Below are 13,573 nucleotides of genomic sequence, written 5' to 3'. Positions count from 1 at the left end.
GAAGTCCATTGAGCTGCAAAACCAGCAAGTTTTTTTTCAAAAGGGGAGGAGGGTACGAATAGGGAGTGGGTCACAGAGATCATATGCTTCAGAGGGCAATAAAAGCTCACAAGGGCAGGGAGGCAGAGCGAGATCACAAGGCCAGGGCAAAACTAGTATTACTGATGAAGGTCCATGTCCCACTGGGCACATATTGTCATTGATAAACATCTTAACAGGAAACAGGATTCAAGAGCAGACAACCAGTCTGACTAGAATTCGCCAGGCTGGAATTTCCTAATCCTAGCAAGCCTGAGGGTGCTGTAGGAGACCAGGGCATATTTCATCCCTTATCTTCAACTGCATAAGGACACTCCCAGAGCGGCCATTTTAAAGACCTTCCCCTGGGAATGCATTCTTTTCCCAGGGCTATTCCATTCTGAGAAAAAGAATTCAGTGATTTTTCTTCTATTCGCTTTCTGTAAGAAGAGAAATATGACTCTGTTCTGCCTGGCCCCACAGGCAGTCAGACCTTATGGTTATCTCCCTTGTTCCCTGAAAATCACTCTTATCCTGCTCTTTTCAAGGTGCCCAGATTTCATATTGTTCAAACACACATGCGTTACAAACAATTTGTGCAGATAACGCAATCATCACAGGGTCATGAGGTGATATACATCCTCGGCTTATGAAGATGACAGGATTAAGAGATTAAAGTAAAGACAGGGATAGGAAATTATAAGAGTATTGATTGGGGAAGTGATAATGTCCATGAAATCTTCACAATTTATGTTCAGAGATTGCAGTAAAGACAGGTGTAAGAAATTATAAAAGTATTAATCACAATTTATGTTCTTCTGCCGTGGCTTCAGCTGGTCCCTCTGTTCAGAGTCCCTGATTTCCTGGAACAAGAATCACTGGAGGTACTTTATAAGTATACAGATTATGGGATCCCCCCTCCCCCGGCCCCAGAGAGTCCTCTTTGGTACATCTGGAAGGCACCACGGGACCACAGGAAATTCTGTTACTTCAGCTTCACCACTCTTGACTATGACTCTCTCCTTCAAGCACCTGCACGTCTTCCCTATTCCCTTATTAAAATGCTTTTTGGTTATCTTTTTCCCTTCTCTAATTCAAACTACTACTCAAAAGAATTCCAGACATAATTCAAATCCTATGCACAAAAAGACATGGACCATCTTTCTGAGCCCTAGTTACTTTCAGTCACTCCTGCCATTCCATACTGCCTTGACTTCAATCTATAATCTCAATTTCAGTCCCATTGAGCCCATGATTATATCATTCTGTTCAAGATAATTATATTAGCATTTGGCCATTATCTTCAGCATCTTTCTTTCCACCATTCATGACTCTTTCAAAGTTTAAAAGGTAAAGTATGTGAATTTTCTTTTTAGTGCTTTATCCTCTCCCTCCCTCCATGATAACCTACTCTCAGGAAAGCCTCTGAGGTAATTCATGCTGAGGTGTCAGCAACCCATAGTGGGGAAAAAAAGATGAAGCAGAAAAAATGAAGCTGAGAGAAGAATGCTGTAACTATAAAATGTTAGACACTGACCAGGATGTAAAAGGAGTGTAATTTTGGTTTAGTTACATTTTTGGATTTTAGCAGCACGATCTGCTAAGTATTATCATGCAAGGGCAATGCATTTATGATTTTTTTATTCTTAAAAATAATTACTAAGACCTTCAATTTAATCCTTTAACATGTAGATGACACTTGAATAAAACTTTCATTTTTTGGAATCCGTTCTACACTTTCTTTATCATCACTGAGTTATTTTCTTAACACTAATAACTAAGAACAAATGTTATACCATCTTATAATCTTCTAACAACTCTGTCTTCTGGCATCTTTTTGTGATTTCTTCTATTTCATGGAAGTTTTTAAAAATAGCTGTAGTAAAGCTTCTGACTGGTTCATTCATCTTGCTCTTGGTCTGCTAGCACATCTAAATTTGATAAAGAAATCGTTTTGTTTGGAGATTCAAATTACCTAATTGAGTTTACCTGAGACAGGGAAAGCATACAGAAAATGTAAATATTGCCTTCTGTTAAGTGGATTGTATGTTATATTATATACCAGTAAGAGGGTACTATTAATAGATGGAATAAAATATAGGTTATATTATAATACTAAGATTATATTTAAATAAGCATAGTGGATAAAATACAAATATGGAAGAGATTATTAAAAAAAAAACTACGGCTGTATTTATTCAACTGTGGTGCTAGGATTTGGCTCCCTTCATCAAAATTGTCTGGTGTTCCTCACAATAATGCAGATTCCCGGACTCTGCCCCGGACACTAAGGTCAAAGAATCTCTTGGCATGAGAGACGCAATCTGCAATTATCAAACTCCCCAAATATTTTTTCATTTATATCTACTTTTAAGAAGCACTTAATTGGTGAATATCTTGTGAATAGGCCAATAAATAAAGGGATAAATACATACGAAGGGGAGAGAGAGTGAGAGAGAGAGAGAGAGAGAGAATGTAATCTAAATTATTCAGGTTGACATGTTATGTTCTTCAGAAGTTGCTGCAGAGTTCTTTATTTCCTGTTGCTTGTACAGATTTAATGTTAAAATACATTTAGTTTCCATTGATACAATTCTTTGTAGCTATAAGTTGTCCATTGTAAATTGTTGGAGATATATCTCTTTTCTTAATTAACTTTGTAGTTAGAAGACATACACGTGACCAAAAAACATGTGAAAAAAATTCCCAATATCACTAATCACTAGAGAAATACAAACCAAAACCACAATGAGATACCATCTCACATGAGTCAGAAAGGCTATTACGAAAAAGTCAGAAAATAGCAGGAGCTGCAAAGGTTGCAGAGCAAAGGGAATGCTTATATACTGATGGTGGAAATGTAAATTGATTCAGCCACTGTGGAAAGCAGTATGGAGATTTCTCAAAGAACTTAAAACAAAACTGCCATTCAGCCAGAAATCTCATTACTGGGTATATACTCAAAGGAATACAAATTGTTTACCAAAAAGACACATGTATTTATGCGTTTATTGCAGCACTACTCACAATAGCAAAGATATGGAATCAACCAAGATGCCCATTAGTGGTGGATAAAGAAAATGTGGTACATATGCACCATGGAATGCTACACAGCCATAGAAAAGAATGTAATCATGTCCTTTGTAGCAGTGAATGTAGCTGGAGTCCATTCTCCTAAGTAAATTAATGCAGGTACAGAGAGCCAAATACTGCATGATCTCACTTATAAGTGGGAGCTAAACATTGAGTACACATGAACACAAAGAAGGAGACAAAACACACTGGGGCCTACTTGAGGATGGAGGGTGAGAGGAGGGTGAGAGTCAACAAACTACCTGTACTATGCTGACTGCCTGGGTGATGAAATGATTTGTACACCAAACCCCAGCAACATGAAGTTTACCCATGAAACAAATCTGCACATGTACCCCCTGAACCTAAAATGAAACTTAAAAAAGAAAAAAAATATATAAAACAATATTATTTCCTATAAAGACTATGCTGTACAGTATACCTCTAGGAATTATTTATCTTGCATGAAAGAAAATATGTGCCATTTACTTCCATTTTTCTAGCTTTGTCGAGGTACAGTTGACAAACAGTGTATGTATATTTTTTAAAAAGTCAGAGACTCACTTCCCTAGAGAAACAGTCCATTAATATGCTAAGCAGGTTAAATTTCCTTATCAGAGAGCTCTTAGCCCTGTGTGTCTCTCTTTGACACTTGTAGCACTTTCAATTTCACATTTTTATATGATTATTTTACACCTTAATGAATACCTATTTCCCAGCTAGACCTTGAGAACATGAGACAGGTTCTGTGTTTGTTTCATCTGTGGTTGGTTCCATGTTTTGTTTCATCCACCACTGTATCATCAGCATCTAGCATGGTGCCTCTTAAACACAGATGTCGATAAATGTTTCTCACATATTTGTATGTACTAGAGAGGTAGGAAAAGGTAGTGAATGTCCCAAATATTCCTCCTATTAACAGGTAAAACTATGGAGGCATGAACAATTCATCCCTCTTAATGTCCTAGTCTCTATTCCATCAGTGCCATGCCTAGGTGGACCTCACATCTCTTAGAGAGAATACTGAACAAGTCTCTCCTTCTTGCTTTCACCTCCTTTTCTAGGTACAAGTTATCCACCCCACCATCTAAGGAAAGTAGATTTCCCTTTGACTCAAGGACACAAATCCTTCCATTTCTCCTTGAATCCCATTTCTCAGGTGAGCCCTTATTTCTGAAGTTAATTCCTGCTTGCACCGTGGATAAATAATGGCTCACACATCTAACAGAGATAGCTGTGGCCTCATGATCACGTGTAAATGGGCTGAGGACTTAGCCTGCTTGGATTTAAATATTTGTTATGCCACCCATAAGCCATTAGGCTTCTGGGCAAATTACTTGGACAAGTTCTCTGGGCTTCATATTCCTTATCTGTGAAAAAGGGGTAATAGTATTGAACCTATAAAGCTGTTGTAAAGATTCTATGGGACAGTATATATAGAGTCTCTAGGATTAAAGAGTTCCACATATGGCTCAGAGTAAGCTCTTTAAAAATACTTGTTATTATTATCCAATGGACATCTTGCTTCCTTTCTCTATTCATCAGTTTTCAGCTAAATACCTTTGCTTGATCCTATAAACCCTTCTCATAATATCTTTACTCTCAAACACCAGATTTCTTTAAAACTATTGTGGCCTCCCTTACTACTGCATTCTTGCCTACTTAAAATGGACACTCATACCAGAAAAGATATTCCAGGTGAATGGAAATCTAAATGGGTTATTACCCACAACAGGCAGTGCTGGGCCTTGTCCTTCTACAGCCTACACAGCAATGATTCCTTCTCTTCTTCCTCACTTCCAGAGACTGGGTCTAGAAAACACCAGCTGTCCTGAGGTTTGGAGCTGAGAAAATGGTTTATTCTCACAATAATTTTAGTCATAAGAGTGGTGCCTCTCTTGAAGTCTTGCGTATTTTCAAGTTACATTTACTAAACTCTTGGTTACTCATTGTTGGGTATTTGAACCAATGATAGAGTGTAGAAATTGAAAACTATTAAACAATTAATTTTGAAAAATTTAAAACAGTGTGTGAGATATTAAATATATTTATTAAGAACAAGATATGTCTATAGAAAATCACATATTATGCAGACTGAAAATGGACTCTTTTTGATTTTAAAAAATTATCATAAATACCTAGATCAAGAACGTAAATTGAGCATTACAAATTATCCCGTGGAATGATTAGAATGGTCATAAGCAAGCTACCAGGATTTTTTTTCACAATGTCTTCACTAATATATCCTCACCTCAAATCAGACAGGTGACATAATTTCAAACAGAAATTATTTTCTATTTGCCAACCTCTTGGAGTTGGTTCTAACAGATACAAAATTGCAAACTGTTTATGCCTTCTTAAATATAAAACCACAGGTTACATCAACAGGTCAGCTTACAAAACAAAGCAAGGGCATTCATCTCTTGCAGCTGTCTTGAATACTATAATAATCCTGTATTGAAAGACAGTATGCATGATCCAGAATTACTTTGCAGTTTCAGGATTAAAGCAAATGGACTTGAGAGAACACTGATGCCCCTTCCTTACAGAAAAATGCTATAAATACTGGAACACAGAAAGATAAGATGAAAGTATCACCAGAAAACTCACTCAGAGAATGATATTTTGCATAAAGTGATGTATAAAGTGGTGACTTTAAAATTCATCAAACATAAATGATTTCTAGAATCCATATTGCCCTACAAATAATCAAACAACCTTTTAAAATAAAATATTTATAGAGTATGGAGTATGTGACAGCCACTTTACCAGTCCCTGAAATAAGAGTGACAGTTCTTGCTCCAAAAGGCTTAAAGTCTAGTTTAAGTGTTGACAAGTGAAAAATAAGTTGCAATGTTATAAATGCAACATTAGAAAGTCCACAAGCCATAAATTTTAGTCCAGCAAAGTAAAATGAATGGTTAATTTTCTCTGGGAAAACTGAGAATGTAGAGATGAAGTTCAGGCAAGGATTGAAAGATGAATAGGCCGGGCGCAGTGGCTCAAGCCTGTAATCCCAGCACTTTGGGAGGCTGAGACGGGCAGATCACGAGGTCAGGAGATCGAGACCATCCTGGCTAACACGGTGAAACCCCGTCTCTACTAAAAAATACAAAAAACTAGCCAGGCGACGAGGAGGGCGCCTGTAGTCCCAGCTACTTGGGAGGCTGAGGCACAAGAATGGGGTAAAACCCGGGAGGCGGAGCCTGCAGTGAGCTGAGATCTGGCCACTGCACTCCAGCCTGGGCGGCAGAGCGAGACTCCGTCTCAAAAAAAAAAAAAAAAAAAAAAGATGAATAAGTGTTTGCCACTTAGTTACGAAAGGAGAAAACATAAGTATCTACCTCTAATAAATTTTATTTTCCCATTAGAGGTAGAAAACATTAATGTGAAATGTGTTTTGGCACCTAGCTGTATGGTAGTTCAGTGTACCTCACTATGCATTTGCCAGACATCTGAAAAAAATGGGAAAGTTTTCACATAAGTTTAGAAAACTGCAAAGAGAAAGAAAGAAAAGTCTTCTAGTTAGGCTGCAGTGCCAAGATTATGAGCATTACATTTAGGTGGTAAGGTGGCAAGCCTGCTTGGCTAGGAAATGCCTGTGCTTTTGTACTTCCTATTGGACAAACAAGATGAGATTTTTATGGTCCTCACTTCACCTGAAAATGAGATGTGGATCTAGGTTTGCATTAACCAAACAAAGATCCACTCAGCAAAGTATTGAGGGCCTGTGTCTTTTTCTTTACCCACAGCCTTCAGGGGAATGCATCTCCATTCTCTTCTTCACCTCTTTCTATTCTGCCTCTTCTCTGCTCCCTTAGTTTAGGGGTTTCCAAAAACACAAAGGTACTTTATTTTTACCAGTTGAACATGTAATTATCTAGTTGAGAAACAATGAAATAGATAACTTTTCTTCCAGCAATAAAATTCTGTGATAATTAAAAAACCATAGTTATTTTTTGACAAATGAAATTTAAATTCTGAAAATATAATTAAGTGTGTGAATGGGAAACATATAGTGAGAAACACAAACAGTAATCATTTAAATGCTTTTTGTGTAACAGTGAGAGAGCCAACATAGAAAAACTACAAATTTGCTTGTTTTCCTCTGAGTAAGAAAGATGTGTGGATATTGAATCGCCTGCCTTTTCATTTGACCAATATAGACATAACCTCATACATTAAAGTTCTGAATGTGCACCCAGGTAAATTCAAGGTAAATTGCTATTGATATTTGGCAATTCTGGTTTACATCATTGAATGAACTTCTGAGCTAATTGTCATGTATTTTGTCCCAGTTCTTAAACTGCATTTGCTATTTGTACAGAAAATGTACATTTCAAGTATTTAATTTAAAACACGACAGTACTCGAGAACAGAACAAGAATATATAATGAACATCCTCCTTTTATTTTACTCTATCTGTCCCTTACTCACTAATGTAGTGTAGGAAGTGGAGGCTGGAGAAAGCCAAAAATAAGAGAAAGGTGGTTGTGAAACTGTGTTGCCTGTTTTCTTTTGAGTGGTTGATCATTTATTTAATCTACTTTTTGATTACAAAATATGTTTTCTATACTCTGTTCTTAAAAACTCAAAACTCTAAATAGCTATATTCTTGACCTTTCCAAGGAAATGATACAATGCTTGAAAACAGGTATCTAACTCACTCTCAACTAATAGAGTCATTCTTTAATCTTAGCATTTTCCCTAGCAGTTATAAGAGCATGAGAAGGGTATACTTTTTATTTAATTTGAAACGTAGATTTTTAAAATTTTACTCGAATTCAAATGTTGCCCATGCAATTCTTGCAGAGTCATTGCACTGGTTTTAAAAACATTTAAATGTCTATTTATGTGTGGGCCTGAGCTGCATTTTCTTTCTCCCAGGATTTGAAAATCTAAGCATTAGCCCTGATGTACATTCAGTGACTTCCAGAGAGAGAAAAGCATTTGTTCAAATGAATAATTTGATATCACTGAATACAGATGAACTTTAAAAGACAAACAGCTCAATATAACTTAAAGAAAAGGAAGAGTAAGGATATGCAAAAGTAACATTGTAACATGCTCTCAAAAGGATTCTTCGCTTTCCAATGGAATTACTGAAGAATTCCCATAAATAATGAAAGCCGCCTATATTATTAGACTTATAAAAAATTGAATTAGGAAACATAGAAGTAGGACCCCTGCAAGATGGTATATATGGCATTTTATAAGCAATTAGGGCTGAACACATTTTTTATTCATTTTATATTATACTGAACAATAACTTTGTGGTATGAATTTTGCTCTATGCATGCGATAGATATATAACTTCTAACAATGCTACTCTAAAAGATTCATAAGTTTGAGTCTAGCCCATGCAAAAGTCGACCATCTAGTGGACAAGAGATACATTTTAAAAAATAATTATGTCACAAGGTGATAAGTCCTATGATATACATGTGATTCACAGAAGATTTAACATTTTATTTGTATCTACTAGATACAAACAGATGGGGGCTAAGACAGAGGACAGGAATTCTAAGCAGAGGAAACACTCTGGCCAATTCATGGAAACGTAGTTTAGTGCTGACACGGGGACCGGCTCCGTATAGTATAGGATGCCTTTGGTGAAACGATGAAAGATTATACTGAGGAGGTTCATAGTATCTGCATAATTGAAGGTGGTGTACTCTATGCCAGCTAGTTGCTTTATTGTATTGATAATGTATAGTCATTGAGAGGTTGAAAGCACACAAAAAGTGTGGTCATTTTTGAGATTTAGTAAGAACATTCTGGTAGCAATGTAAAAGTTTTGTGGGAGGGAGGGATGTGGCTTACAACAATGATTCACAAATCAGGCATATTGTAACATTAGAATTACATGAAGAGCCTTAAAAAAGCTCTGCAGATTTCAGGTGTCCATTCCACATTTAAAGAGGCCTGAAAATCTATATTTTTTAAAAGTTCCCTTATTAGTTATTTATTACTACATAAAACACTACCACAAATTTTGCAGCCAAAACAAGCGTTTATTGTCTCAGACTTTCTGGAATTAGGACATGGTTTATCCAGGTCTTCTACTTCAGGATATCTCACAAGGCTACAGTCAATATGTTGGACAAATATGGGGTCCCATCTGAGGTTTGACTGGGAAAGGATCAGCTTCTAAGGTCAGATGGCTGCTAGCAGGATTCAGTTTCTTGTGGGTTGTCAGACTGAGAGCTTCATCTCCTTGCTAGCTGTTGCCTGGAAACTTCTTCTGTCCCTTGTCACATAGGTCTCTTTAGGTGGAGGTTTACCTCATTAAAGTCAGCAAGGGAAAGAGTCTGCTAGCAAGAGGAAAGTTATACTCGTATGTAACACAATCATGGAAGAGACCTCCCATCACCTTTGCCACTTTCTACTGTTTTGAAGCAATTAACACAGTGTCTATACTCAAGATGCGGAATTTATACAAGGGCTTGAATACTGGGAGACAGGGGCAATCAGGAACCACCTTAGAGTCTACAGACAATGCGCCTCATGTGATTCTGATGCACACACAAGTCTGAAAACACCGAATCAGAGACGTTAGGATGCAAAAATTTGACAAGGATTAAGCTTAGAGAGAAGATCTCAAAAACTTTGAGATTTAGTAAGAACATTTTGGTAGCAATGTAAATGTTTTGTGGGAGGGAGGGATGTGGGCATATAATGTATATAGAACAGGTGATTCTTTTGTGTGGGGAATGAGGTTAGGGAGGAGACAGCCTGATTATCAAGCTTTGTACATGGTCATTGAGTGTATAGTGAAGCCACTAACCAAAAGAGGAAGTAAAAAGGAGAAACATATTTTGAAAAATAATAATGGTTTTAGTTTTAGATCTGTTGTAGTCAAAGTGCCTACGGGGTGTGTTATGTGAAAATATTTACAACGTTGGAATAAGGCCTTAAAAAAAGTGGATGGCATGTCTTTTCAATGATATTCAGAAGCATCGTTTGCCAGGCCCACCAAAGGTTTATTTCATTATCTAGGAGAAAGTTCTTCATTCTGCTCACTGTTGACAACGGATTAAAGGTCCTAGATTTAGGTTACATATTAACTTACATATTTTTGTCCACTGTAGTTGCAATTTCTTTTCAGTGGAAAAGATAAAGGTAGTGGCTTATTTTTCTGTACGACATTAAACATTTTTTGCAACTACACTGGCAATCTTATTTGCAATGAAATTAACTACTAATGACCAGAGCCATGAATAGTTTCTGAACTCACCTTACCATTTCACTCTTTCCTCAATAAAATGAAGAAAATATTTGACACATGCTGTTTGTATTTGTATGAATCCTGTTTTTATTTTATTTTTACATTTTGAGAATTTTCTTTGGGAGGCACTGCCAAGATGCCCAAGTGAATTCATTTAATGAAGCCAATTAAACTGCACTGCCTAAGGGCAAGACTCTCTCTCTCTCTCTCTCTTTTTCATGCTGCTCCTGAAGTAGCAATCAAACTTGACCTTTGCTGACTCTCCAGTTCTCTAAGTTTTATATCTACCGGTTTGTTTCTTTGTGTTTTTGGTTCTTGTCTTTCTTAGAGTCTCATTCCATTTGCACATAGAAAATGCTATTCCTCAATAATGGCAACAATGACCATAAAACCAGTCTTACGATCTGACCTTTGGGTGATTCCTGCCAAGATGATGGGGATCTATTCCTGTCGCATGCTAAATAGTAGAGAGCTTACTTTCTTAATATTTTGTTCTATCTGTGCACACAAATCAATTAAGAAATCATTCTGTGGCCACTAGAAAGCAGGACCTCTCTCTGAGGTCTGGCGTAGTGAGTTTCTGTGATTAATTTACCCGCAGCTGAGAGTGGAGTTGCAAGTTGTATGCCTGCACATCTGTAACTGAGAAAAACCTTTGTCTGTTGCATCAGTATAAACTATTTCCTACTTCCATTAGGTTCCAATTAATTAGATTTTGAAGTTCCTCTAATTAGAGGAGCTCTGTTCTAATTACTTCATAGAGAATAATAAGAATAACATAAATCTCATATTTCTCCAAAATTATAGAAAATAAAGAAGCTGAACTTTTCATACTTATATGTGTTAGACTTTTAAGGAATTTTTTCCTTTTTACTGATAGCCAAGAAATATTTTTATATAAGAATCGAAGTTTACACAGTCCAGGTAAATTCTTAGATAAATCACATTACTTGAATGAGTTTGATTTAAAAACACAGCTATATTTGAACTAATAGAAACAGGGAGTAAAACAGTGGTTACCAAGGCTGGGAGTGGTCAGGAGGATGTTGGTCAAAGGACACAAAATTTCAGTTAGGAGGAATACATTTTAAAGATCTACTGTGTATCATGATGAGTTTAGTTACTAACATTATATTGCACACCTGAAAATTATTAAGAGAGTAGATTTTCAGTGTTCTTGCCATACACACCAAAAAATAGCAAGCATATCAGGTAATTCATATGTTAATTGGCTTGATTTAGCCAATCCACAATGCAAATATGTATTAAAATATGTTGTACACCATAAATCTATACAATTTTAATTTGTCAATTTAAAAATAGAAACAAAAAATAAATAAATGCACACAGCTATATGGCTTTTTCTTGATGTGATTTTCAGATTTGTGTTTTTCACATTAGTTGACACTAGTTCATCTGAACTTACTAAATTTCTTACACTGCTTTACTAATCAAATAACCTAAAATATGATTTATCATTATGGTTAATATAAAGTTGTGTTAAACTAAATTGAGTTACAAGTCTGACAAATTGTTTTATATAGGCAGAATCATGTTTTCTAATGTGTTAGTTTAAAACATGACATCCAAGATTCTTAATTAACTGTATAAACTTGGACTAATATTAAGTCTAGTTAGTAAATAATCTTTGGATCCCTGGATAATTTTTAAGTAGGAAAGAACACTGACACCTTGATCATGAGGCGTAGTTGTTAACACATGTCACTTTGATTCTTAGTCATGGTATGTTACAGAGTGACGATACTTTGGTTCTTGTTAATGAATGTGTACTGTTGCTCTTTTCACTTTTCGGAGGTGTAAAAATGATGTATGTGTTTTATCATGTCCTTTATTTACAAAACAAAAGAAGACACATTTCACTCACCTCTTAAAAAGCAAATATTTCTTGCAATAGATGGTGTGACTCTCTTTTATGCTTACTTAAAAAACTATAATCCACACTGATTAAATAGATAGGTAGTTATTATTCACCAGGCACACATGATTCTCTCTTAATCAAATGACAAGAAACTTTCAAAAACTTGTTTGATTTTTTGTTGTACCAAAATTGGATCCTCCATTTACAAAACAAAAACAAAAACAAAACAAAACAAAACAAAAAAGCATTTCTTTAATATTTAAAACTAACTTAGAGATTTTCTCCAGGAAGTCAAAAAATTATTTATTTGCATTATGAAGAGAGGGACATAGAAATAACTAGTTTTTTAATGCTCCATATTTCTTAATTGGTACTAACAGTATTATAAGAACTCCATGGGGAAAAATGTTAAATCAAAGGATAATTTTGTACAGGTAAAATGTTGCTACTATAAATTTTTCAGGGACTACAGAATAGACTGGAAGATCTTGGAGGTGTTTTAATGACCTATCATATGTCTTTATGTTTGAGGAAATATTGAAGGAATTTTTATTAAAAATATATGTTGGCCGGGTACAGTGGCTCACCCCTGCAATCCCATCACTTTAGGAGGCCGAGGCAGGCAGATCACAACATCAGGAGTTTGAGACCAGCCTGGCCAATATGGTGAAACTCCGTCTCTACTAAAAATACAAAAATTAGCCATGCATGGTGGCAGGCGCCTGCAGTCCCATCTACTCGGGAGGCTGAGGCAGGAGAATCGTTTGAACCTGGGAGGTGGAGTTTGCAGTGAGCTGAGATCATGCCATTGTACTCCAGCCTGGGCAACAGAGTGAGACTCCGTCTCAGAAAAAAAAAAAAAAATATATATATATATATGTATGTATGTATGTATATGTATATATGTAATATGTATATATAGTTGTACCTAACAGGATTTTTACTCTTTCTCATTCCAATATTGCTGGTTATTGCAATAAATTAACTACACTAGTCTGTCTCATCTACAGTTATAAGCTTTACTTTGAGGCTTATAACCCTGCTATTAACTCAGACCAGAATTTTTGCTTTTGGCCAAGAACAGTCTCAGAGTCTCAAGGAAGGGACTGTAATAGAAACTCTTAATAATGGATAATTCAAAGAATAAACTCTTGCACACGGATTCCCAGGCAGACTTGCCTTGTGTATCTTCGAAATTGTGCCAGGGAACTGAGTCAGGATTTCTGGGGCTCTTTTGAGTCCAGAGGCAGATGACTTCATGAAAGCAGAGGGCTGACCCAGGATCCAGTGGAACAAACATTAACTGCATAGGACTAAATAAACTGATAAGGGACATTTAATTTTGTTTATTTATTGGGAATATTGATATTTTTTCA

Source organism: Theropithecus gelada, chromosome 5 (assembly GCF_003255815.1).
Source record: "Theropithecus gelada isolate Dixy chromosome 5, Tgel_1.0, whole genome shotgun sequence".
In the NCBI taxonomy this organism is placed as follows: Eukaryota; Metazoa; Chordata; class Mammalia; order Primates; family Cercopithecidae; genus Theropithecus; species Theropithecus gelada.
Note: the sequence above shows the minus strand (reverse complement) of the source record.